At 34.6% G+C, this 23,591-nt stretch overlaps 1 long non-coding RNA gene across 2 annotated transcripts in view; it reads right to left on the bottom strand.

Moving 5' to 3' along the window:
• LOC140611791 (uncharacterized) overlaps positions 1-23,591 on the bottom strand; it is a 60,004-nt gene that overhangs the window by 25,475 nt on the left and 10,938 nt on the right. For both annotated transcript variants that reach the window (XR_012013013.1, XR_012013015.1), the window contains exon 2: positions 3,426-3,553. This is a non-coding gene — a long non-coding RNA (uncharacterized lncRNA). The remainder of the gene's footprint in view (positions 1-3,425; positions 3,554-23,591) is intronic.

Genomic DNA, 23,591 nt, shown 5'->3' with positions numbered 1-23,591 from the left:
AAAAAAACAATTGGAAACTGATGTTTAAGGAGGTTAAAATTCTTGTTCAAAGTTCTATACAAAAAATGACATCTGCCTTTATAGCTTTCATTTCCCAATTCTACTTCATATATACAGTAAAGATCCTTACAGGTTTTTTTAGCCTTTAAGTATTTTCTGCTGTATTTCTCCTGCATTATCACAGAATATCATCTCAAATAAAAGGAAATAATAATACATTCTAGCTGCTAGATCATTTTTACAGTAGAGAAATTGAGACACAGAGAAGTTAAGTAACTTATCCAAATCCACACAGTAAATATGGGGCTAGTGTTCAGGCTCCAGTCTCCTCATAATTAAGTTCTGCAAGAATCCCCTTCCCAGTTAAATAAATCTCCTTTACAGTTAAATGATTTTCAAAATTGTAACAAGTGAAAATATTTTGTTTTTTTGTTTTGTTTTGTTTTCCATTGAGCACAAGTATATGCAGAGCTATTGGAGATAAAAAATGAGCTAAAGTATTACAGAATGATCACAAAACACAGGCTTATGTAAAAACGATATTGATGTGGGTATAAGTAAGGGACTTCATGCTTAAGGCATAACTTTAGTTATCTCTTTAATATGACATTAAAATGAACATAGTTTTTTTTTTTTAAATGAACGTAGTTTTTGGGGTGTCTGGGTGGCTCAGTCAGTTAAGCACCTGACCAGCCCAGGTCATGATCTCAGGGTCCTGGGATGGAGCCGTGCTCCAGGCTCTGTGCTCAGTGGGGAGTTTGCTTACCCCTCAGTCCCTCTCCCAACTGGTGCATTCTCTCTCTCTCAAATAAATAAAGTCTTTATAAACTGAACAAAGGTTTTAAAAATATTTTTATACACATGACATAAAATGTAACTAAAAGAAAACTGAAATATGTGTGGATTAATAAGACTAGCTTTTGGTAGCTTGAATTTACATTTGTTTTCAAATATGATTTAAAATATTGGTAATTTAATATTACTTTAAAATATCACATGCATTTGTCACACATATTTGAAGAAAACAAAAAGTGTTACTTTAAACAGAAACGAAGTAGTAAACAGACACACTTGTGAATCATGCAATTGATCAGGCTCTACAGTTTCTAATACAATCTCAAGTGAATATGCTTTTCCTTTCCAGGTTACTGACTTTCAATTAAATAGAATCCGGCATAAATTAAACAGTTGCAGGTGAACAGCTGGACCTTAATTTCTTCATGTGACTTTTAAGTACATGTATTTAAGATTATTTAATTAAATTTGCACTGGTGTCTCAAATTGACAAACACACTGAGGGCTTAATGGAAATGAAATTACTTTCACTTAAGAGTGAAGTTGAAAACAAACTCTTTTTGCAGTAATTCTACGAAGAGCTAAGATCAAAGGCCTCTGATAACACCTTGGCGTTTGAAAGACCAGAACCCAGAAAACTCAAATATTATTTTGAACCATTCTGGATACAGAATGTTGAATGTTGAAACACTTTCAACAATTCTTCAGAGAATCAAAATAGTAAGACTTTGGGGAGTTGCATTTCCTCCTTTGCCTGATAGAACCATTGTGTTTGGCTTGAATATCCGACAGGACTTATATATCTTTCCTCTGAATATATGGCTTGCTATGCCTCTGATAAGCAAAGCAAATGAAATAAGCAATGGAGCTTTTTAGAGCATTGGCTTGCGCTGTGCATCCGCAAGTGATTTCTAAGGAACAATAATATTCTAAGAAACTAATTTGTGTGGATTTTCTTTCTCCCTTGGGTACTAGATCACTTCCAATGTACAATCAGGAGGTTTGGCATTCACCTGACTTATGGAACTATTGGACTTTTTTATATCCCCAGAACAGACATTTAAGCGAAGAATGGGCCCATCATACTGTTTCCTGGACTTAAAACATTTCTTAGTACTTATGAAAATCTTGGGTATAAACATCTGCATCAACTCTCATTCACTCTTTCCCACTCCTGCTCTTTTACAAACATAAGCAAACATACTCAAAGCCTCATGCAGACATAAGAGCTGTAGGAAAACCAGGTCCCATTTGGACAGATCTGTGCAAGACATCATTTTTGCATTACCATGGCATAAATTATGTCATACCCAGAGTTCTGACATATAAAATCAAGAATATAAGCACAGAACACTCTGACAAACATACAGAATGCCTTTTTTTTTTTTGTAGGGAAAGATAGGTTTTTATAAATTGAATTACAAATAGAAATGTGGAAACAAAGAAAGTTTGAGACATATAAGTGACTTAGGATTATTTTAAATATCAGCTTTAGATTTTAGAAATTAAAAATCATTTCAGTCATATTAACTTCCATTACAAGTAGGATGAAGAAAGCATATATCACTGTTAAAAATTGTGATTTATACTAAGACGAATTATAGATCACTATAGTAAGTTTTCCAACTATAATAACCAAGATAGTTTATGTGAAAGAAAAAAAATAGTCATGGGGATGAGATGTATAGCATGGTGACTATAGTTGATAACATTGTATTGAATATTTGAAGTTGCTAAGAGAGTAGATCTTAGAAGTTCTCATCACAGAAAAAGAAAATTGTAACCGTGTATGGCGACAGATGTTAACTAGACTTGTGATTGTGATAATTTTACAATAGATACAGAGTACATCGTGTTGTACACCTGAAACTAATATATGTCAATTATACCTCAATAAAAAAAATACATAAGTAAACCCCAGCCCTTCCTCCTTGCTTTCCCCAAACCCAAAGACTGTTAGCGCCTTTCATCCCAAAGCCCAAGTCAGGGATCTTAGTCATCTCCTTGGTTCTTCTCTTTTTTCATCCTCTAGCTTTGTCAGGATATGCTAGATTATATTACAGTATAGCAAACACCACCACCACACCAACCCTCCGTGGCTTAACACAATGAAGTTTATTTTTCACTCTGATTACTGAGCCAGAGATGGGGCTCTATCCACTTTGTCACACTGACTCCAGGTCACAGGCGGATGGAGCAGCCACCACCTAGAACATTCTTGGTTACCAGAACAGAGAGAAGAGAGCTCTAAGGGTTTCATCCTGGTCGTTTGGTGCGCAGCCCAGAAGCAGCACACATAACCTCTATCAGAGCTAATCACTGGCCCATCACCCAACCACAGGAGGCCAGGAAAAGCGACACCAGCTTGTGCCCAGAAGGCAGAGAGTCAAAAAATTAATAAACGGCATTAATGACTACCACACTGTCCTAGGAGGGACTCCCTAGAAGCAGGCCCTCAGATGAGGTTACATGTGAAAATGATTTGCTAGGAAATGCTACCAGGAATAAACAGCAAGAGAGTGGGGAGAGAAACAGGGAAGAGGAAGCCATGCAAACATTCAACATCAAACAAAACCCCATGGGGGACAAGTTAGGCTCAACGCTCTGGAAGATTCTGGAGACAGTCATACCTCAGAGCAGCCTGGACCAGGGGCAAGAAGCTGGAGTAGTGATGCCTCGACACCAGGAGCCGTTTGCTTGGGCTTCTCCCAGGGAGATGTCAATCCCAGTTATCTAGGGCTCTTCTTGCAGGTGTTGGCTGTTAGAAGTGAAAGCACAGCGTGAAAATGGTAAAGAGCCCTGAAAACATACAGGTGGAACACTGATATCATGTGCTACACTCATACACCAAACCAAAAAAAGAAAGAAAAAGAAAGAAAGAAAGAAAGAAAGAAAGAAAGAAAGAAAGAAAGAAAGAAAGAAAGAAAGAAAGAAAGAAAATTGAAAATTGTCAGAAGACTATTTCATTTTAAAACACATTTTTAGACTTCTGACTCAATACCACCTTTTTTGTTCTCCCTCCACCATTTTTAGGTTTATAATTCAAGTCAGAGTTCAATTATAAAAAGTAATCGCAGCCCATTAATTTACTAATTTTGAATTAATTTTCTGCTTAATTTGTTTCAATTTTCATTGTCCTGCAGATAATTCAAATCTTAGACTGAGAACCTTCACTGAAAACAAGTTAATATTTAATATAGTATTTTGCATGTATTCAGTTAATAGCTAGAAGGGTAATGACAAAGATAAACTTTTCTTTTCAGTCTACAGAATGTGTCAGGCAAACCTATCACTGCCCCTGGAGTTAAGATGGAAGAAAATCATACTCTATATTGTCTTCTTTTGAGACTTCAGAAGGAGATTCATAATACAGCCCAACGAAATCATATTTTTTTCTTTAAATGAGTTTAGATATACTTGAATTGTAATAATGATAAATATAAGTGTTGATTCTGTTTTGACAGGTCAATGTCACCTACAATGAATATTATGAATTAGTAGCAAGGTTTCTTCATTATTGCTGAGTCTATATCCCTTTAATAAGTGCATGTCAAAACAGTTAAGGAAGGTGTCACCCAGCAAAACTCTAATCTCAAATGATTTCACTCTACACACTTAACACACTTAACTTTAAGGCTTACTATACTGCCATCAATAAGTTTAAAATAAATTCCATGGTCATATGCTATAAAGAAATGATTTATAACCTGAAGCATGAAAAGCAATAATACTGAAATAAAGTCACTCTACGTTGACTATTTGAAATGAGACTCTAGCTACAAAGTAAACTTAGTTGTCAAAAGAATGACGTCATTTTAAAGGCCTCGAAGATCAGATACCTGGGTGGATATCAAGTAAAATTCTTTTATTTAAACTGAGAGCATAAGTGCCACAGACAAGTATCTTTCTCTTACTGAATGTAGGAATGATAACTACAAAGATTAATTGATTTGAAGAAAGAAACAAAGTGACAAGGATAAATCCACCCGATATAATTAATATTATTGATTTACAAAAGTAAATTAAGAAGATATAATCTGGCAGGTGAAGATACACTCAGTATCCCTTCAGATGTCTACAACTTAGTTAAGAAAGAGTCAAAGATATGCATGAGACGATTGCTTTAAATACATTCATAAAATTGGTAGATTACTCAGGTACATAGAGGATGATTATCTAGATTGGTAAGGAACTTGAGATTGTACTAAATAAAGCCTCTACTCAGTCTTTCCAAGAAAATGGTCCACAGATATCTTAAAGTTTTGCTTTGTTAAGGAAAGATACTACTGGATTTATAGATAGAATAACTGATTCTTTGGATTTCTCCTGCAATGAAAGTTAAAAAAAAAAAAATAGCTTCTGGGAAGTGAGGCTAATTCATGAGTTTGAGCTAAATGACATAAAATAGAAACTATAAAAATATTTAAAGACAAAAATAGGGTAAAATATACCCAAAATACCATAGGTTATTTTTTCAAACATTTAATAAATCTTATCTGAGCTCCTACAATGCACTTGGCCTCGTACAAAACCCTCAGAATTGAGCAGGGAGCACCATTCTTCTCACCTGCATAAATCCTATATTCATGTATGTTTATGAGGGATAATTCAATAAAAGATAATTACAGAATGCTTAAAGAGTACTGTACATGATATAAGAATTTTTTTCCCCAGAGTCCTTCTAACCCATCCCAGTATGTTTTCTCTGCATTAACAAATCCAGTACCAAGACTCTACGACATCGAAAAAAAATGTCCCACAGGGATTCACATGGACAATTCTTCTTTTCTTCCATTAGAGTAGAAGTCAAAGAAATGAAAACAAAGGCAGACCACCTTCTTCCAAACTCTCCCTTATTTATCTCCTTGAGAGAGCCATCTACATCAGAAAGGGTTTTCACCCCTGTTTTGAAAGAGTTAATGAACATCATGTAGTGTTTAACTTACTGCTTAGCTACAGGAGAAATGAGAGCCTCTTGACATATTGTCCAGTAAGTGTTTTCAAAGAACCCTGGTTGAAAGCTGCTCTAGTAAAATAAAGCACCATATTGGTATAGACGGGTACGCTCTGCTTTCCTGAGTTCTGTGCTTAAAAGGCTGATCATAATTTTGTTACCTGACTTTCCCAGGCTGAAGCCTACAACATGCTTTTTCATCAGCAACCCGGGGTGTCTCCGACATAGACAGCTCCCACCACGGCTGACTTTACCTCACGTTGATGTTAGAGGGAAACACAAACCCTGTTGGCAAGAGTGGTCCTTGTACACAACTTCCTCAATACAGTTGGGGCCAGTATCACTTTAAGAAAAGTTGCTATTAGTTGTGACAGATCAAAAGGCCACCAGAACCGCTTGATAGAATGTGTGGGGTGCAAAAGCCTCAGGTTCAGCAACTAAAACTTTCTTTTATGATGATGACACGACACACTTATTTTTCAAGCCTGTGCTTCCTACCTTGACAGTCTGCTGATAAAAGCGAGATATGAATTATGACTTTGGTAGCTTCCCATTAAGACTTCTATTCCCTTTAAGCAACAGAGTCCAGCAAAGCAACTGAGTCAACATAACACTTAGACATTTTAGCATTTTCAAAGGCCACAGCTGGGTTTAAATGCCAGAGCAAGAAACAAATTCTCAGATCTAGCTCCTCTTGTCTGATGTTGTGAAATGTAATCTGATTCTATTTTCAAAAGTATCCTTTAGGCTCTTCCACTCCTTAGTCTAGCCACTAGGAAAATAACATCAACATTTCTACAATAGATTTAAATGATCTATTAAATAAAATGAATTCAACCTCCAACTTGTTCTATGTATCTTCAATGTGATTGTATGGAGTCATGATTACTCTCTTTTCTGTTAAGTTGTTAAGTGCTTTTTTTTTGGCCTTTTGTTTTTTGTTTTGTTTTGTTTTAGCAGATACCATGCCTAGCATGGAGTGGCCCATGGCCCTGAGATCAAGACCCGAGCTGAGATGACAGGTCTTAACCAACTGAGCCACCCCAGGCACCCTTCTGCTAAATTATTTTATTTTTCTAAAGATTTTATTTATTTATTCATGAGAGACAGAGAGAGAGAGGCAGAGACACAGGCAGAGGGAGAAGCAGGCTCCCTATGGGAAGCCTGATGTGGGACTCAATTCTGGGACCCTGGGGTCATGCCCTGAGCCAAAGGCAGAGGCTCAACCACTGAGCCACCCAGGCGTCCCATGTTAAATGATTTCAAAAGTCAATTTGGCGATATACTGACCATGCCACAAAGTGAATATATATAATCAATATGATGAACTTAGTATGATTTAGAAAAAGTAAAATGATATACATTTACTTTTTTAAAAAAATTAATGTTTGATTAATGAATGGCATAGTTTGTTTTTTTGCCTTTTACCAAACCCTCAATTTTTGCCAATTCCTCACCCCCAGCCCCTGGCAACCACTTTTCCACTCTGTTTCTATGAGTTTGACATTTTTTTTTTTTTTAAGACTCCACACATAAGTGATACCATGCAGTGTTTGCTTTTCTCTTGACTGGTTTATTTCACTTGGCATAATGCCCCCCAGATTCATTTGTGTTGTTGTTGCAAATGGCAGAATTCCTTCTTTCTAGTGACTGAATCATATTCCGTGTGTGTGTATGTGAATATAGTGTGTGTGTGTATATATGTGTGTATATATATGCAACAATTTTTTTAATCCATTCATCCTTGATGAATACCTAGGTTTCCATATTTTGGCTATTGTGAAAATGCTGAAATGAATATGAGAATGCAGATCTGTCTCTGATATATTTCCTATATATCTTTCGAATAGATATCCAGAAGTGGGGTGGTTGGATCATAGGGCAGTTATATTTCTATTTTTTTGAGGAATCTCCATACTGTTTCCATAGTGGCTACACCAATTTACATTTCCACCAATAATCCACAAGGGCTCTCATTCATCTACTTCCTCACCAACACGTCTCTCTTGTCTTCTTGATGAGCACCATCCTAACAGGTATGAGATGATACTCTGATGTGGTTTTGATTTGCATTTTTCTGATGATTAGTCATGTTGAGGACCTTTTACCCACTGGCCCTTGGTACTTCTTCTTTGGAGAAATGTTTAGTTAGCTCCTCTACCGATATTTCAAATTTGATTGTTTGTTTTGTTTGTTTTCCTTTTCTTACTTTGTTACATCTCTGCCCTTATAAAATGGAGTCTAAGAAGGAAAGGTATGCGAATGACCACTTCACTAGCACACACTGATCACTTATTATATTTTGCTACACAAAACAGGGCGCTTTGTGAGACAGAACTTTTTATTTATTTCTCATTATTATTATTACACTAATTGTCAAGAAAACAATATAAAAAATGACCACCTTTTTTTTTTCAAATTGAAGTGAGTTAATATACAGTGTGATATTAGTTTCAGGTGTACAGTATAGTGATTCAACATTTACATACAATATCGGATGCTCATTGTAGCAAGTGCACTTCTTGATTCCCATCACTTATTTTACCCCATACCCCCACCCACCTCTCCTCTGATAATCATCTGTTTGTTCTCTATAGTTAAGAGTTTGTTTCTTGGTTTTCCTCTCTCTTTTTTTTTTTTTCACCTATGATCATTTGTTTCTTAAATTCCAAGCAAATGATCATAGGGGAAAATGACCACCCATTTCTATTTTTAGCTTAAAGTTCCTGAGAACTACTCATACAGGAATCTCTAATGTGGCCCTTATTTCTACTTTTGGTTGTATATGTGTGAACTATTGCCCAAAGTATGAAGGCAGGATTTTATGTTCAGGAAGTGGAAGGAAGTGGAGTGAGCCTTACTCTGTCAAAAAAATATTGGTACTCCTACCTTTTTTTTTTTCTTTTTTACTGTGAATTAAAAGTATTTAAAATACCTGATGTCTGAGGTGACTCTGAGTGAGGCCACTTCAAAGAAGGGAATCCGAAAGGCCCCAAGTGAAAAATTTTAATAAGAGTGACATGAGCTCAACAGTTGGGTAGGACTCACTCCAGCATTCAAGGCTCTTCACTCAGCATCAAAGATATTATTTGGGTAAGAATGATGTGCTCTCATGGACGCAAACCTAAAGAGCTTTATAGAAAGAGAACTGTAATGTCAGCTAGCTTCAATATGGAACACTTACTGTGACAGGAACACTGGGAAAAGTCTTTCTCCGACCCCAGAAGCTTGAAATGTTACTTAAAAATTGCACGTACCTAAGAATTAGCAAGAATAATGGTTTCTGTTGGTGGATAAGATCTCAGCGAGTGTGACTCTTTTTTCATTAGTCAGGATCTATAGAGATGCCTCTTCCATTTAGCAGTGTCTTGTGTGGGGAGCTGACTCCTAGCAGAAAAATCATGGGATCCTGACAGCAGCAAAGATAGAGGAGGAAAGAGTCATTTGATAGACTGGCCAGAAATTTCAATTCCCTCTCTGTGAATCAGTAATTATCTGACTACTTCAACAATGTTATCACATCTGAAATTCTTCATCTTGTTATTAGATGTAAACTCCACACAGGACAGAAATATTTAGGAGACTTGGAATCATTACAACTAGGACAATAAAAAAATAGAATATTATTGGATCATGTAAAGGAGAGTGTGTTAAATGCTTCTATGTGTGTATGTGTGTGTGTATTCAAAGCAAGTATTTTTTTTTCCAGTAATCTTTTGAGCACTATTTCTTTTAAGGATTTTATTTATTTGAGAGAGAGAGAACGAGAAAGCGAGAGCAGAGTGAGAGGCAGAGGGAGAAGCAGGAGAGCAGAGAGCCTGATGAGGGGTTCTCAGATCATGACCTGAGCTGAAAGCAGACGCTTACCCAACTGAGCCATCTAGGTGGCCCCCTTTGAGCACTTTTAACCAAATAGGACTTCTATACGTATTGGTGAGATTTTATTGAATATCATATTTTCTTGAATAATTCCAAGTATAAATTTGGTTTTTTTAGCCAACTATTTTGAAAAACTATGTTCACGTATCATGTCTCACATCCAATGCATTCCCATTTTTTCCTTATATTTTGAAAAATTAGTGAAAACATGCTAGTTTTTCTGTAATTGCTTATGTGCAATGCATTTACATAATGTATGATGCAGTTTGATTTTTTTTTAATTCTCAAACAAACCTATAAATGTCTCAAAAGTCATCCCAATTCACACTCTTGCAGTTCTGACATAAATCCACTTTACCCTGCCAGCTTGGACACTGGTATGTGGAATAAATAAAATTTATATGTAGATTATAATTTGTGCATTACTAACTACTCATTATGAATAAGGATTAGATGTTATACTAGAAGTATATCCTAATTTTAAATTAAGAATTGTTTTAATATCAGTTATTTTTACTTTTTATTGCGGGGAATAAATTTTATATAATAGTAAAAAATTCCAAAATAGAACAATATTGACAAGCAAAAGTTGTACTGGTTTTATATAATTACTTGTTCCAGATTTTCAAAGAAACATTAATCACTCAGAGAAGAAAGAGTTCAATAAGGCCAACTACTATTATTATGGAATAATTTACCTAGATTGATTAGTTTCTTTTATTTTTTTTTTTAATTTTTATTTATTTATGATAGTCACAGAGAGAGAGAGAGAGAGGCAGAGACACAGGCAGAGGGAGAAGCAGGCTCCATGCACCGGGAGCCCGATGTGGGATTCGATCCCGGGTCTCCAGGATCGCGCCCTGGGCCAAAGGCAGGCGCCAAACCGCTGCGCCACCCAGGGATCCCGATTAGTTTCTTTTAAATAAAATTGTTAAACAAGTTGCAATAATTTGTTCATTCATTTTATTAGTGACAAATTTTCTAATATGTTGTCAAAACATTAAAATGAAATTTATCTGAAAATATAAATACCACATATATTAACTATGTATTCTATATAACTAATTAAAGAGACAAGATTATTAAATACATTTTTAATGAAATTTATTTCATAATACAGTTTCACTAATTTGGAAGTCATTTCTATCATTTAAATTACAAAATTAACTCCCTATTTCAACTTGGCAACATAGTTTCAAATATTTTTCATACACAATCTTGACTCTTCTGGGGAAACAAAAGAAAAAAATGAAATAACATAAACATGTCAAATTGGGTAAGTTCCAAACTGGATTTGAAATAGTGATTAATTCATCTATTTCATTCTGGGATCAGATCTTTACACTAACCAGAAATGAGAGGTTTAGGCTTAATGATGTATTAAAGTGAGAGGGAGGCAATAGTCCCTTTAGGAAAGGTCTCATAGTTGAATATATGATCACATTACAACAAATATATATTTTCCTCTCATTTACTATTGAAGATTTAGTTCACTACGAATTGAGGTTTGTTTAAATGATTTGAACCCTTATTCCCTGTTCCATAGAGAATTTTACCATAAGTCTAGGCAGTTAGTGATGGTACATATTTGTATTAGTTATGGCATACTTTTAAATTAATTCCTTATTTTGAATTCCAGTACCAAGGGTACTTTTTTTTTCTAAAGTCATTGGAATATAATTAGCATATTTATTAACATGATCCCCTGTTAGCTTCTCTAATAATATTTTATCCTAATATTTGTTGCATTCCTCAGACAAATCTGAAGCTTTTTTTAAATGGTGATTTTAATTGTATTATAAAGACTAATATCTCCCAGGTTGGTTTCACTTTTTACGAATTCAATGTATAAGTAATTATGAAAAAGTTCATAACAGGTCATTCACCCTTTGAATTCTATCATCCTTTCTGTAGAAATTAGCATTAATTTGTTCAAATAAGGCTACTTACTGAATATCAAACCAAAAGTAGTCAAAGTAACAATGAAATTAACCAAAGAGATATGTGTGCATGTATACACATATTCTTTCTGACACAAATTCTTAAAATAAAGACATGAAATCAATTATTTTGGTCAAATGAACTTTAGGTTGAGTAAAAAACTGACTTTGTATTCTTCTCATATCCCTTCATGAACCATAAGGTACTCAAATTTAAGCTGAATTTATATAACCATTGGTTTGATTAGTATTTAAAAAATGAATAACTGAAATTTTGTAGAATTCCTGATTTATTCTAAATTCTGTATAGAATTCTAGGTTTCTAAATAGGGAAACAGGTGAGAAGTTGGATATAGGGAAGCATTTTTTGGCTGCTATCTTACCAAATGGGAAAAAAGTGGGTTTTTTGGTAATATGATTTTATAAATTCAGATTAAAATATTTTTCTGAAATAGAGGATGAACATTTACATCAGTTCATTTATTGTTATTTTTTGAAAAATTAGTGAAAACATGCTACATTTTCTGTAATTGCTTATGTACAATGCATTTGCATAATGCATTATACAGTTTGATTTTTAAAATTCTCAAATACAAATAATAATTGTAGTTTTCAATAGGGTATCTTAACTATAGAGGAGCATATATGAAAAACATAGTCTTTGACTTCAAGAGGCTTATCGCCTAAAGGGCAATCTGACATATGAAAGAACGTAATACAGAGTGACATATGCTCTGATAATAGAATATGGGAACACAGTATTTGAGTGAAGGTTAGAGAAGATTCTTTGGAGGGAGAAACATTTCATAGGAATATTAAATAAACACTAGGCACTATTCAGCCTTGAAAGGGTCATGAGACTCTTCAGACAAAGGAATGAGCATGTATGAAAAGAACAATAATACAGCCTGCCGCATTTTTGGGATAAAAAAAATATATTGTCTTAACTCTGTGTGTGCCATTGTGTATCCATTTCTGTGTGTGTGTTTGTGTGTGTGTGTGTGTGTGTGTAACAGAGAGGGAGGGAATCACAGAAAACAAAGAATGTGATAGACCTAAAGATAGGTCTGAATGTCTGAATATAAAATCGAGGATAGGATTATGTTAGTTTCTTGATTACCATTCATGTAGGCAATCAGAATCCATAAAACATATATTAAACCATATTTGTCCCACAGAAGGCAGTCAGTAATAACATTGATACTAGGTATTTTTATAATATTTGCAGTGACTCTATGCTTAGCTAATATGTCCACCTAAGGAAGGCAAAGCTCAGAGAAGATTAATAATTTCCTCAAGAGGGACTAGATGAAATTAAACCAATACCAACCTTTTTCCAAAGTCTATAATATTACATAATACCCAACTGCCTCTCAGAATTAAATGTGCCTTTGGAATATTCTCTGATAGAGAAGGGACTTAAGAATGATGAGACTAGGGCAGCCCGGGTGACTCAGAGGTTTGGTGCTGCCTTCGGCCCAGGGCCTGATCCTGGAGACCCAGGATCAAATCCCACGTCGGACTCCCTGCGTGGAGCCTGCTTCTCCCTCTGCCTGTGTCTCTGCCTCTCTCTCTGTGTGTCTCTCATGAATAAATAAATAAAATCTTAAAAAAAAAAAAAAGAATGATGAGACTAAAAGTAGAAATACCAGTTATAGGCTCTTCCAGAATTCAAGAAAGAAACAATAGAGGATTAAATCATGTTAATGAGAATGGAGAGAAGTATATGGGGTCTAAACAAGTGTAGGAAATGAATATACGATGTTGGTCAGCAAGAACATATTAGACACTTCTTGTGCACCACGTCAAAATCCATCCTCCCTTACTTTTCATCCTAGCTATTACTTCACTACTACTATTAATGCAATCACCTGCTAACCTTTTGAAATGCATTTGGGCACACTGTTCTTTCTCTGCCTTACTTTATTATGTGTCCTCATCTATGAAATGGAATAAAAATTTGAGTAAATGGATGCAAATGGCCACTATCCTTGGCACACACTGACCACTGTATTATAATTAGGGAAAGAGGAAAAAAGAACCTGAAAGAACATAGTGAGGCAGAACTTTTTTATTTTATAATCATTGCTAAATCCCCAAATGATGGGTATGTGTTAAAAGGACATAGGAGCCAAATTAAAGAGCACCCATTGGCCAAAGTGAAAAATTTGACCTAGAAAATAAATAAAGTGTTGGTTTAAAGCTCTAGGTGTAAAATAAATATCTAGCAGTCTATACTGATAGATAATTATACAGATGAATACAAGCATAAAGGAGAATAGACAAATATTCCATGCAGAAGACTTCCAAATAATATATGTAGATATTTGCCCTCAATGAGGTCGGATGAAACTACCCACTCCTTGAATGCGGACTGCATATAGTGACATTTTCGCAAAGGTACAGTAGTAAAGAAGGTAAAAGAATAACTTTACATAAGAGGAACCAGATAAACAATATCTCAGCTAGTTGGTCCATGTTAATATGAAAATAACTCAAGTTGATAATGCGTGCTCTTGTGATAGGATGGGAATGATACTTTACCTCTAGTTTTCCTACTCAAAAGTAATAATCTTAATGTAATCATGATAAAAGTTCAGAAGAATCCCAACTGAAGGGTATTCTATGAGATATGTGACCAGTACTCTTCAAAACTGTTATGGATATCAAAATCAATGAGATTCTAAGAAACCATCAACCAAGAGAGCCTAAGAAGACATGACAGCGAAATATAAGGTGGTGTCGTCGATGAGATTTTAGAAGAGCAAAAGAAGGAGGAAAGAAAGGAAAAACTAATAATACCTGAATAAAGTATGGGCTTTAGTTAAGAAAGTATCAATATTGGTTCATTAATTTTGACAAATGTACTATATTAGCATAAGCTGTTAATGGCAGAGAAAACTATAGGCTGGATATATATGGATTCTCCGTAATATATTTGTAAATTTTTTTGAAATCTAAAACTATTCTACAGTAAAAAGTTTATTTAAATGCTCCAAAGTTTTGCTTTGACATAGACGTTTCCTAAGAAAATGAAAATATGAAGCCACAGAGTGGGAAAACTATTTGTACACCATATACCCGCAAAGAATTTATATTCAAACAATTTAAAGAACTCTCAAGACTAAAGACTAAGAACAGAAACAACCCAGTTTTTTTTAAAAAAGGGAGGGGGGGACTTTATCAAATAGGATATATATATGGCAACTAAACACATAAAAAGATATGTGACACCCTCAGTCATGAGGAAAATGCAAAATTAAGCCACAGTGACATACCACTGTGTACCTGCTGGAATGGCTAACGCTGAACACAGCAAGACTACCAAAGAGTTGAGAGGAACTCTTATGCTGGACTGGTAGGAGGGCAACACAGCAAGCCCACCCTGGAAAACCATTAGGAAGTCTCTTAGAGAGTTAAACATGTGTCTACCATATGACCCAGTAATCACACTTCTGGGTATTGACAGTAGGGAAAGCAACAACACCACTATTAGTCACTACTAAAACTGAAAAACAACCCTACTGTCCTTCCATAGGTGAATGAACAAATTGTGCTACAACCATTTTACACAATAATACTGAGCAATAAAAATGGAATGACCTCTCAATACAGGCAATGACACACATGAATCTCAAAGGCACTATCCTAAGTGAAAGAAGCCTGTTTCAAAAATGTATATACTGGACTGACTCCATTCATATGTCATTCTCAAATAGAAATGATAGCTCTGAAGAAGAAATCAGTAGTTGCAGGGAGACGGGCGTTGGGGGTAGTGAGATTCTCTAGAAATAGCAAGAAGTTCTTTGCACAGCAAGGACTTTTGTTATCTTGATTGTGATGATGGTATAAAAATCTGTACATATGTTAAGGTCACAGAATGTAAACCAAAATATGGTCAATAAAACATCCAGTGAAATAGACATTGAACAATTACAAGTGGGTTACTTGTTACAAAAGGGAAAGCAGACAGAGATTTGGAAATACCTAGTGACATTTAGTGCATTGTTTCCTACATTTAGTACCTTTGGTACAACACATAGCTTGGCTGCTTAGAAGATAGTTTGAGAGGTATCCCACTGTGGAACGAGTGGGAATTGTGCATATGAGTGCACGGGATATTTTCAGCCAAATGGAAAGATAATGAGAATTAAAACCAAGTGAAGGTTTAGAAAATTCAGAGCAAACTCGCATATCTGTAATATCAAGTAGAAGTGAGAGAGAGAGAGATAAGGCTGGAAGATGGGAAGCAGCCGATCTTCAAAGACCCTACAACCAAAAAAAAAAAAAAAAAATTGAAACTATTGGTGAGTAAATTTATTTTCTTAAGGGTTAACAAACTTTGACTACAATACATCTTACCCCGTGAAGACATTGCTTAAAGCAGCAATACCCACTGGGCTTAATTTATAAAGCAGTGAAGTGTTGCCAAGCTAGTTTTATACCAGTTTATATGAGAGGAAATAGATATATTTTTATTACCAACACTGTTACAGTGGCAACCATGCTCAGACCTAAATATTAATCACCAATATCACATATGCCATACATAATTATGCTCATAAATATCAAAATATGAATACATAAAATGTACAAATAGAAGTACATATATAATGTAAATTTTAAGAAACTGTGAAATCTTGTGGCTGTAATGAAGCTTAATGGTCATCTCTTCCAAACTAGAATACTGTTTCAAAGGATGGGTACGTAAGATGATTTCAGAGGCACACAGAGGGATATTTAAAACTTTTAAGAGCTGTCAATGTATTTTGATATATAATAGAAAGAATAAACTATGACTAGTACATAAATAACCACATTTCAAGAATACGATCATTTATGTTGAAGCCAAGATTTTTTTTAAGTAAATAAAATTAAAGCTGATTTTCTTTAACAACGTTAATTTAATAACTGAATTCATTAGGCAATATAAAATGAATTAAAATTTTTCTTGTGACCTATAGAAGTGTGAGCATGAACTAGTTGTAATGTAATTGCTTATGCTGATGAAGACATACAAGGGATGTTACCATCACTACATTCATATATCTGCCTAATAAGGGAATAGATGTCATTTTGGCCTCAGTGTAGCAGTTGTCTCTCCCATTAGAAAGAGCCAAGGATAAGTAACATCCCTACCACTGCCCTCCATCTTCACCTCGTCCAGTTCCACAGCAATGAAAAAGAAAATAGCATTTCAGGAGACAGAAGTTACTCAGGGAAAGTGTAAAAGGTACAAGGCCATACAAATAGAGAAACACTTCCTCACTCAACAATTCATAATAAACCTACTCTTCCAAGTTCTCATCCTATTAATGTGAATCCATTTATTCCATGTAATTATATTTTCTTTCTTATTTATTACAACAAACCCCCTTTCCCACCCACCTCTAACTACTTAAACAGATGTATGTGTTGCCAAGGGAGAAGTCAAGCACATACTATGCTTATTATTCTGGTGGTCAGAATCACCAGAAAAATAAAATACCTAAGAAAATGCCTCATTATCCAGTTTTTTCTTTCCATATATGCCACAATTTACACTTCCAGAAATAATCCAGTCACAAAAGCCAGATTCCTAAAAAGCATACTTCCCATTTATCAACTTCAAATTTCTGTTGGTTTGATCTTGTAAATATCTCTTGTCTCAGTGCAGAGTATGATCACTTTTTTTTAGTTTCCTAAAACTGGATTTCTTGGTTTTAGTCTTGTTTATTAACAAATGTGGTCATAAAAAGTGAAAAGCTATCTTTAAACATTCACAAAATCCCATATTTCCTTGACTACTTAGAAAAGAACTTATTTGCTCCTTTATGTTAATTCTTCTCTCTGCCTATTTCCTATGTGAGATTTTAGAAGAGTCAGAAGCACAGCAGAGGAAAGGGTGACAAAGGAACACAGTACAAAGAAGATGCTGATCATACCTCTTCTCTCTGTACTGAGTATTTCTAACCTAAGCAAGTCAGAAAGAGATACTGGGGGAGGCCAAAAAATTGCCTTTAAATGAAGTCATGACTTTCCCTTTTATATTTGATGAGGCATTCTAATAACTAAAATTTGATTATTTTTATGACAAATATTGACCAATTAAATTAGAATTATGTAGACCCTAAAGTAACTATGTTTACCCTTCAGGCCTCTTCTTAAAAAGGGATAATAAAATCTCAAATTACAAAATAGTAAAAATACACACTGCACAAAACTCCTGCCATTACACATGTCCACTACTCTTAACAGTCATTCTGGTAATAAAGATTGACATTGATTGCCATGCTCACTGACTCCCGAAAGGATTTCACCAATGACCAGTCAAATGGAACCATAAAGCTCCATATTAAGTATGTCTGGAAATCTGGTTTTACAATAATCTGACTTGAAAAAGAGACTCTAGACATGCATCAAGTAAACAAGAAGTCAATAACATGCCAAATCTTGTAGAATAAATATTTAGGTTTAAATGCTAAATCAGTCCACCTTATGATGGGCATAATTATAGGCTAATAATTCTGGTTCTTTGTTATTTAAAAAACTCATATCAGTTGAACAATATTCATTTTTTTATCTACATTAAGATTTCTATGAACTCAGCACACATTTTAGAACACCAAACCCTCCTTATGTCCTCTACGTATTTTTCAAAATTTTCAATTCCAAATGTGAAGAAGCATGGACATTTACTTCCTTAAAAAAAAGTACTTCATTCACAGACTAAATCAAATTTAGATACATATAATTACCACATTTTTATAAAATAGAAAAGAAAAAGTGGGCCATGTAATGTCTGAATAGACCCTCCATGATTTACTAAATAAGTTTAATTCCTCTACACTTGGATGGGAGTATTTAGGAGGCTCTGCTATTGAATATTCATTCACGTAGCCTTGGAAAAGTCCGATGTCCTCTCTAAGTCTCAGTTCCCTCCATTTTAAAGTAAGGGAATTTAAATAGTTGATATTTATGTTAACATTAAAAATATCCATTAGAAAAAAAATAAAAAATAAAAATACCCATTAGTTCTATTTCTAAGTTGGAGACAAAGTATGTTAGGCTTCCTAGCAAGAAATTGTCAGTATCTGGGTCTGTAATACGCCGTCCAACTTCTTACTCATAAGCTATGCTACTAAGAATAAGAAGTAACAAAACCATGCTACAGAGCAACACATAGCCTGTGCAAAGATCCTTAGTATGTTTGGGATGCATGTTTGGGAAACATGGATCTTTCTCACTGCATTTTGCCTAATGATACTGTCTTTTTTTAAACATAAACATAGTATTAATCACAGTGTGGAATACAGATTCTAGGGAAAGTCTGCTAGTTCTCTCCCGTGGATTCATATAAAGGATGTTCCTCTCATCCAAGTAATTCCGAAGGTGACAAATATTACAGATGCTGAATTTATGGGAGTGCTTGCTCCCTGTTTATTAACTCATCCATCTTGTGAGAAATAAAGGGACCAAACAGTGAGACAAGTGGGCTTTTCTTATCCTGTCAGCTCAATGATGTTTTAAAGTAATCAATATCTATAATTACTAAATCCTGCCAGGGAAATTTAACTCTTAACTGTCTCGTTGTTGCCTACCCAATTCCTAACATGATGGCACAGGTAAATCCAAAATTGATTAGCAAGAATACAGCTTCAATTATGACATTAAATTCTTTCACCAAATCCATGCTAATGTAGCCTACATCACATTTCATCTTACTAAGTGGTTGTGTAGCCAGGTGTTCTGAATCTGGGACCCTTGGCAAAAGGAGGTCCTTGTGTGCATTTAAATGTCCAGTCTTGATAACAGTATGCTGGAGGTCTTATGTACAAGTGATCTCACAATTTCCAAGTCTGGTAGACTCAAATCAGAGCTCTAACAGACTTAAAGTATTTAGTTTCGGACCCTATTGGAGATAGGGGATTAAAATTATCTTCAATTTATTAAAAAGCAAAGGTGACCTGAATTTAAATTAAACAAATGTTTAAAATCCAACCCTCAAAGTAGAGCAAATTAACTCCCTGTTAGTAAAAATGCAAATAATAAATATGCAAGAATAAATCATGAAAGAGGAAATAAGCAAATAATGACAATCTCCAAAGACAAAAGCATGTCTTCACAAGGTCTTTTAAAAACAGTAACTCTTAGCAAGACTGATTAGAAAAAAAGAAAACATAATTCCCAGCATCAATATCAAAGACAAAAGTGAAGGTTCTACAGACACTGAAAAAATAAATAACATATATTATTAACATTTTTCCTCAAAAAATGAGACAACTGAGATAGACAAATTTATGTTAAAGCAAAACCATCAAACTGAAATAATAAGATATATAAAATATAATGCCCCCAAATTAAATAAATTTAATGTACAAATTTCAAAATTTTCCATTAAAAAAGTTTTAAATAACTGGTAGTACATTCTGACAAGTACACACAAGAAGAAATAACACTAACTTACAGGAACTCATTCAGATAATATAGAAGAAAGAATCTCATTTTACAAGACCATAAATCAAAATCTAAAAAAGTTAATTTGGAAAAAGATTATTATAGACCAATATCACTCATAAGCATACATCCAGAAATGCTTGAGAAAATACAATGTAAAATAATCCCACAATATATAAAAAGAATAATATGTCATGATCAAGCAGGGTTTGTTCCCAGATTTCAAGGTCAATTTAACATTTGAAAATAGGGTAGTATAATAAGCCATACTGAAAGAATGAAAGGGAAAACCATATTATCAACTCAATAGATTCAGAAAAAGCATGACTAAAGTCAAAACACTTCCATTAGAGAAAATAAATCCTTTTTTTGATTTGACAATAAAAGAGTTATACATAGAGTTACAATGTGACCCAGTTATATGTTCAAGAAAAGTGAAAATATATGTCAAGACAAACACTGGTAAACAATTGTTCCTAGCAGTATTATTCCTAGTCGGAAATATGTCTATCAGCACATGAATGGCCCCATTGTGATACATTGAATGAAATATTATTTGAATAAGAAGAAATGAAATATTAATCCATATTATACCCTGACATGATAAGTCAAAAATGCAATACAAAAAAAGCATATATTGTATGATTCATTTTATATGAAATTTCCAGACTGGGAAAAATCCAGAGATACAAAAACCTATTAGTGGTTGCCATATGTTGTGAGTAGGGGTGGGAGCAGGGATTAACTGTTTAAAGGGTATGGGATTCTTTTGGGGATGATAAAAGTGTTCTAACATTACATAGTGGTAATAGTTATGTAAGTCTATGAACATATTAATACCCACTGAACTGTATAGTTTGAAGTGTGAATTTTATATTCTGTGAGTTACATTCCAATAAAGCTGTTATTTTTTTGAAAATTGCATTTCTGTGTGCTAGCAATGAACAAGTGGAAACCAAAATTAAAAACAAAAACAAAAACACAATGCCATTGCAATTGCTCCAAGTGAAATGAAACATTTAGGTATTAATTGAAATGTATACAGTACCTGTTTAACAAAATGCTTAAAAAGGGAACTTTAGAAATATTCAAATAAATAGGGTGGCCATGTTCATGGATTGGAAGACTCAACGTAGTAAATATGTCATTTATTATCAAATTAATGTATCTGTACTACAACTGCAGCAAAGTTGGGGCAGGCACCTGGGTGGTACAGTCGGTTGAGCAACCAACTTGGTTTTGGCTCAGGTTGTGATCTCAGGATAGTGAGATCTTGAGCCCTGCATCAGGCTCCATGCTCACGGCGGAGTCTGCTTGAGATCCTCTCACCCTCTCCCCCTGCCCCGCCAGCCTGCACTCACTCTTGCACTCTCTCACTCTCAAATCAATAAATCTTTTATAAAAAAATGAAATGCTTTCTTGAGAAACAGACAAAATCGGGACGCCTGGGTGGCTCAGCTGTTGGGCGGCTGCCTTCAGCTCAGGTCACGATACCGGATCGAGTCCCGCATCAGGCTCCTGCAGGGAGCCTCCTTCTCCCTCTGCCTATGTCTCTGTCTCTCTCTCTGTGTCTCTCATGAATAAATAAAATAACTTAAAATAAATTAATGAATAAAATGAAATAATAAATAATAATAAATTAATGAATAAAATAAAATAATTTTTTAAAAGAGAGAGAAAAACAGACAAAACGAAGGAGAATAGTGCCCCTCAAAGATGTTTACATCATATTCTCAGAATTTGTGAATATGTTGGATTGCATGGCAGAGGGAATTAAAGTTATAGATATTATTAAGGTTGCTAATAGCTGACTTTGAGATGCAACTGCCACATGACCAATCAACTGCATACTTGGGTATTTATTCCAGAAAGAAGAAAAGTTATGTTTACACAAATACCTGTATACTAATGTTTATAATTGCTCCATTTGTAGTATTCCCAAACTGGAAACATTGTAGATGTCCTTAAGCAGGTCAATAAACAAACTGTGGTAGACAGACATATAGATATAGATAGATATTATGGAATACTGCTGAGTAATACAAAGGAATTATGTAGATACACTGATATAAGCCAAGCATTACCTGAATCTTGAGAGAATTGTTCTGAAGAAAACAACAACAACAACAATAAGTCGTATTGAATGAGATTCCATCTAAATAGCATTCAAATGACAGAATTTAGATAAGAATGACAGATTAGTGATAGATTACAGATGGGGTGAATGGGAAAGTGATACTTATGTTTACACAAGGGATTTTTGTGGTTTTGGAAGTGTTCAGGATCATGACTACCCAAATGATAAATTGTACAGAGCATAACACACACACACACACACACGAGTATAATTAAAACCAATGAAAAGTGAATATGATCATTGGATTGTGCCAATAATTTGGTTATGATATTATAGTTTTATAAAATGTTACATTCAGGCAAAATTGGATGAAGTGTATAAGGTATCTCTTTGTATTATATTTTGCAACTGCATGTGAATCTACAATGACATCGATAAAAATTCAAAAAATTTACTAGACTCCATACTTAAAATCAGTATACTTTGCAGTAATATATGCATATGACAATTAAATATATTTTAAAAATTAAGTGAAGAACACATCCTGCAGATCTCTGACAGTCGTTTTTCCAGATTAATTTTCTTGATCATTTTAGTCTTATGTGATGTTCCAACATCTACATAGATGTTCATTTCTTCTTTTGGGACAATAACTGTTAATTCTAAATTATGTGATTGTTAAATTCTACCATAAATTATTCATCAGATTATTAAATGTGTCTTTTACATAGGCCAATTCCTCACATAGTTTTAGAGACTAAAGTTTGAAATCAAGGTATTGCCAGGGTTGATTCTTTCTGAGTCCTCTGAGGAAGACTCTCTTATTTGCCCTTCCCCTAGCTCCTGTTGATGGCCAAAAATCTTTGGTATTCCTTGCTTTGTAAATTCATCACTCCAATCCTGCCTCCATCTTCACAAGGCATTCTCCTTGTGTCTGTATCCAAATTTCTCACTTCTTAGAAGGACACCAGTCATTTTGGATGAGGACCCACCCTAATGGCCCCATTTTAATTTAATTAATTACATCTGCCAAATAAGGTCACATTCTGAGGTAATCAGGATTAGGACTTCAACACATGTTTTTAGGCAACACAAATCAACCCATGATAGTCTTCCTTCTGGTTTCCCAAAACTCATGTCTTTCCTACATGCAAAATAGATTCATCCATCCTAATGTCTCCCGTTCTATGATCAACCCTAAATCCAAATGTTAACCCATTCTATGATCAACCCTAAATCCAAAATCTCTTCTAAATATCATCGACTCAAAGTTCCAAATCTCATGATCTAATTCACCTTAGTTATAGGGGACACAGGGTGTGACTTATTCCAGAGTAAAATTCCTCTATGTTTGCAAATCTTTGAAACCAGACAAGTTATCTACTTTCTTTTTTTTTTTTTAATTTTTATTTATTTATGATAGTCACAGAGAGAGAGAGAGAGAGAGAGAGGCAGAGACACAGGCAGAGGGAGAAGCAGGCTCCATGCACCAGGAGCCCGACATGGGATT

Source organism: Canis lupus, chromosome 2 (assembly GCF_048164855.1).
Source record: "Canis lupus baileyi chromosome 2, mCanLup2.hap1, whole genome shotgun sequence".
Classification (NCBI taxonomy): domain Eukaryota; kingdom Metazoa; phylum Chordata; class Mammalia; order Carnivora; family Canidae; genus Canis; species Canis lupus.
The sequence above is the reverse complement of the archived record's forward strand: the minus strand, read 5'-3'. Positions and strand labels throughout refer to the sequence as shown.